Raw genomic sequence first — 5,179 nt, forward strand, 5'->3', positions numbered from 1 at the left:
CGAATTTAAGTTTTCTCAACAGAAGCCCGTGATGAGCTACAAGAATCGCCATAGTTGAAATCGCTATAGTAACCCATCAGGGAGATGGACGGATGAAACAGAGCAAGGACAAAAGAAAGAACCCAGAAAAATCCTCTTCTCAAAGCAATCGCCAACAAGTCTGTAGGAGCAATTGTGGATGGAGCGTTCCTTAACAGGGATACCATAGCGGGGATTGGCATCATCGTCTTTCAAGGAAGAACCATTTTACATGCTGTCTCTCAACCAGTGAGGACCACGTCTGCTCTAATGACTGAAGCGAAGACATCGCAAAGGCAACATCCCTGAAATCGAGGAGATATTCAAGCAGTTATGGGAGTCAAATTTGGAAGGATCAGTCACCTTCTGTCATCGTCCCTATACTACTGGAGCGGACTGGCTAGCTAAAGAAGCTATTCGTACGGGACACTCTATGTGGTGGGATACGAACTTTCCCCCGGGGCTCAGCTCCTTTTTTTCTTTTTTAATGTAATCTGTTTAAACTCTGATATATGTCTTTTTCATTTCTACAAAAAAAAAGAAGAGAGGCAATGGGCTATCCGAGAAAGTGGTTCAGGTGACTACCGGAATCATTGATGAAGCAGGTCAGATGGGCTTAGTAGGGCTCGAACCTACAATATCACCGTTATGAGCGGTACGTTTCAACCAATTAAACTATAAGCCCCTACTGATCTCTACATGCAATTCCTTTGGGAATAGTGGACAAGAAGAGGAGACCTTTGCTCTATCTGCTTCTTCCTCTTCCTGGGCGCCTCGGAGGGGTTCTTTCGCAAGCCCTACTACATAAGCTAAGTAACTTTTGTCACCCAAGTAGTGAGTTTGAGAGTTACTGGAAGGGTGACCACTTGTACTTCTAGGCATTGGCGACCTATAGTCTTGTTACGCAAGACGGCTTCACTCGATTCAGTATTTTAATAGAACAAACAAGCCCACTAATAGCTTAGATAGTGGCCCTTCCACTTTGGTGTAGTTGACCCTACCTATTGACTCAAAGGGAACCCTTACGTAGTGGGATGTAGGCTTCAGTTGTTTTGGTACTTTTTCACTACGTCTTATTATTTCTTTATTCTTTAGTAACCGGCGGGTCAGTAAGCCGAAGGTGAAGACTACACTAGAAAGTGAGTTCTGAGCGGGCGCTAGCGGTATGTTGTTTGCTTTTGTCAACTGAAGTCACGCGTAGCACCAACTAACTGATAGCTGATAAAGCAAATAGAGTGCGGAGCACATTTTTGTCTAAGCGAGCATAGCCGTTTGTTTCTACTGTCATGTCGTACTACTAAAAGAAAATAAAAGAAAAAACAAAGGCGAACGACATTCATTCTGTTGTACAGCTACTTTTTTATAGTTACAAAGGTAACCGGTAGGTTACTTTTTGAATCGACAATAGTGACGAAAAGGGGGAAATAGCTCAGTTGGTTAGAGTGCTGGTCTGTCACGCCAGATGTCACGGGTTCAAACCCCATTTTCCCCGTCCGATCATCAAACTTCCTCCTGCCCAACCAATTTGGTCTTCACTGGAAGCTGCTGATCCCGGTGTAGCATTCAATACAATTCTTCTTTCTTTCGGTCTCCCCACCACCCCCTTCGTTTGTTTTTGTTGTGGGTCGCGTCTCACTGCAGGCACTTAATGAATAAACGGAGATCTTCCTTCCCTCCTTGAAAATTGCCAAGGACTTCATTACCACTATTGGCGAAGAAAAAGTCTACCATCCCACCCAGCCCGTGGGGGGGTGAAGGTTCCTCTCGGAGATTGCGCTTCTGCAAGAAACTGGCAGAGCTTTAACCATTGGACCACATCCATCCTCCCACCTAAATAGTCACCCTTTTCTTCTTCTAATTCGCTAGTGTAGACTAATTCCTTCCCTGCTAATGAAGATACTACTCCAGTCTTTTCCATTCATTCCCAGTGGATCCTTCTTATCCCATTTTCATTGAACGAACCAAAGTTCACCTATACGAGAGTGAGGAAGAAATTTCCAACAAGAAACTTCCTCCCATTTTACTTTGCTTTGGATGTCCTGTTTGACGATTCTGCTGCTAGTTTTGAAAAAGAGAAGGACAGGGGTCGCTAGGTCAGAAAAGCTATAACTATCAATTCAAATTCAGAAAACATCAAATCTCCCCAAGTAGGATTCGAACCCTACGACCAGTCAGTTAACAGCCGACCGCTCTACCACTGAGCTACTGAGGAAGAACTCCCTAAATTTAATTAAGGAAGCCAACTCTCGCTCTTTGGACCAACCAACCTATGACCGAAAAGAACAAAAGTTCGTCACTTTTTCTTTTTCACATACACTGGGAGAAATGGTGACGATAGCAATCCCCTTTGCCTCCCTAGCCGGAAAGCCTCCAGGACAGGTTGAGAGGGGCGGCGGTCAACCATCAACTCTTGATAAGTGCTTGAGTAGACATATTTTTAGATATGTCTTACATGCATTGAACATCATTTTTACCATGGTTTATGTCTCATATTGTGTATTTGGTGTTCTTTTATGCATATAGGTCGTGAATGCTTAGAAGAGTAAAAAGGAAGCGAAGATAGGCTATAAAGACACAATGTTGGGAGTTCTTGTTCAATTCAAGGACCAAGACACAAGAGGAGTTCATAAACGTGGAGATGTGTGCCAACTTCCAAGAAGATTCAAGTCAATTCACTAGTTGAAAGGGCACAAAGGCTGCCACATCTTCATGTTCCTTCTCTTTGTGAAGATTGCAAGAGATCTCAAAGATACGTCGATGAAGAAAAGTTTTATAGCCTACCACATGGACATGTGCCCGGACATGTGGCTTCAAGAGAAGAGTGTTTGGACTGCGTTTTGTGAAATGTAGTGTAACAATTTTACTGTTTACACGCACGGGTGGAAATTCGTGCAGTCCACACGGCCACATGGAAAATCCACACGGGCGCGTGAGGGCACGAGACAGGCACGATCTAAGGCCCATAAATAGCCATTTTTCCCTATTATTTATCATCTTTTGTGCGGCTCTTGAGGGGTGAGACGGCTAGGGTTTGGAGAGGAGGTCTTTGCGGCTTTGGAGGTGCTTCGTCACCAACTTTGATCGATTCCTCCTCTGTCATAGCATCAAGGAAGCCACCGGTGAACCTAGCTTCGAAGTGGGTCCTTCAAGATGTCGAAGCTCTCCATCAAGGCCATCAGTTCATATATAAGAGGGTTTATTTCTATGGTTTTAATGTACTTTCATTCATTGATGGTGTGTTTTGTATGTTGCTCCATGGAAAGCTAAAACCCTAGAGGGTATTTGGGCTTGTGAACCCTAGGATTTTCATCTTTTGTGGATTTGCTTAGTGTTTCTATTTAATCTGAGTTTTATTAAGTTTTAATCTTGATTGTCTAATGCTTGCTTGCCTTATTGACCTTTTGGTTATTTGGTTTGCATGATTTATTACCTTGGTGAGAGAGAGGTCTCCATTAGGGTTAGAATTTCAAGATTGAAGAGGGTTGAGAGGGCGAGTCATGAGATAGTGAGCATCCCCTTTCTCCTCCGATTGGTGTAGTCTATATCCGTTCCCTAAGCACTATGCAACCATATTTGGTGTGAGGCGTGAGATTGAGAGATTTCTCCCCTGGGACCTTGTAGAGGGTTAGGATCCTTCGCCGGGAATTAGGGTTGGATCAATCTTTAGGAATCGGATACACCCCTTGGAATCTCTAGAGTGCTTTGTGGTCAAATGTGGTGTGAGGTGTTGAGATTGAGTGATTTCTCCACCGGGACCTCGAAGGGGACTAGTATCGGTGATCGGGAGGCCAGATCCGATTATATTTGGATTTCCACGACTTAACTTACTCTTCATAGAAACACTTTTCTTATCCGGTACCTAATACCTGAATCCTAGGGGGAGCATTGCCCGAATACACCATTTTAACTGATTGAGATCTCCATCCATTTAACCCTTGCATATTCGTCTCCGGTATTCATTTCTTTGCACATTTGATCCCCACACCTTTCCATTTATCATTAGGTTAGAAAGTAGAGAAGAAGTTACTACTAGTAGCCCTATTCCCTATGGATTCGACTACCCACTCACCGGGGTAATTATTACTTCGACACCCGTGCACTTGCGGTTTACACGCTACAGTACTTCTACAGTAAAATCACTACAGTACTTTTCGCAAACCGCGGTCCAAACACTCTTTTTTTGAGGCAACATGTCCAGGCACACGTCTATGTGGTAGGCTATAAAACTTTTCTTCATCGATGTATATTTGAAAGGTCTTGCAATCTTCACAAAGAGAAGGAACATGAAGATGTGACTACCTTTGTGCCCTTCCAACTAGTGAATTAACTTGAATCTTCTTTGGAGTTGGCACACATCTCCACGTTTATGAACTCCTCTCGTGTCTTGGTCTTTTTATTGAACAAGAACTCCCAACATTGTGTCTTTATAGCCTATCTTTGCTTCCTTTTTACTCTTCAAGGCATTCACAACCTATATGCATAAAAGAACACCAAATACACCATAGGAGACATAAACCATGGTAAAAATAATGCTCAATGCATGTAAAACATATATAAAAATATGTCTACTCAAGCACTTATCAAACTCCCCCACACTTAAGTCTTTGATTGTCCTCAAGCAAAATTAAACATTAAACTCATGGAAAGAAAAGAGAAGTGCTTGGCCTTAGGTTCTCCAAAAGAGTAAAAGAATAAAATTCTACAGTCATGGAGAGAGTCAAACACTAGACAAAACAGTCAATGCTCTAGCAAACAATCCAATCAAAAATGAAAGTGATAAAATCTGAATGCGTGTGTGTGTGAAAAACTCAACTCATGTCAACACTATGTCCACTACCAAGTTCTTATTACACAGGACTTATTTATAAATAGAAAGAATAAGTAGTAGCTTCACACAACCTCTAAGGTAGCCCTTTCCCAAGATGCCTCTCGAGTGGCTTTCACACTTTCGAGGTGCTAGCTCTTTCTACCAAGGATTGTAGCTTTCGCTCTTTCTCTCATTAGGGCATAACAAGTATCCGATTTACGAGAGTAGCTACATACATCATGGGTGGTAGCTCTTTCCACCCCCTATGTACAAACAATTTCCAATTCTCAAATTTTTTTCTAAATTTTTTCCGATTTTCCTCTATTTTTCAAATAAAAAAATTAGCACACTAAA

At 42.4% G+C, this 5,179-nt stretch overlaps 2 non-coding genes across 2 annotated transcripts; one reads left to right on the plus strand and one right to left on the minus strand.

The window, feature by feature from the left end:
- Positions 1 to 629: 629 nt before the first annotated feature.
- TRNAM-CAU lies at positions 630 to 703 on the minus strand. The gene has a single exon. It is a non-coding gene; the product is annotated as a tRNA-Met (tRNA).
- Positions 704 to 1,436: 733 nt separating this feature from the next.
- On the plus strand, positions 1,437 to 1,510 carry TRNAD-GUC. Its single transcript has one exon. It is a non-coding gene; the product is annotated as a tRNA-Asp (tRNA).
- The last annotated feature ends 3,669 nt before the right edge of the window (positions 1,511 to 5,179 follow it).

Source organism: Dioscorea cayenensis, chromosome 9 (genome assembly GCF_009730915.1).
Source record: "Dioscorea cayenensis subsp. rotundata cultivar TDr96_F1 chromosome 9, TDr96_F1_v2_PseudoChromosome.rev07_lg8_w22 25.fasta, whole genome shotgun sequence".
In the NCBI taxonomy this organism is placed as follows: domain Eukaryota; kingdom Viridiplantae; phylum Streptophyta; class Magnoliopsida; order Dioscoreales; family Dioscoreaceae; genus Dioscorea; species Dioscorea cayenensis.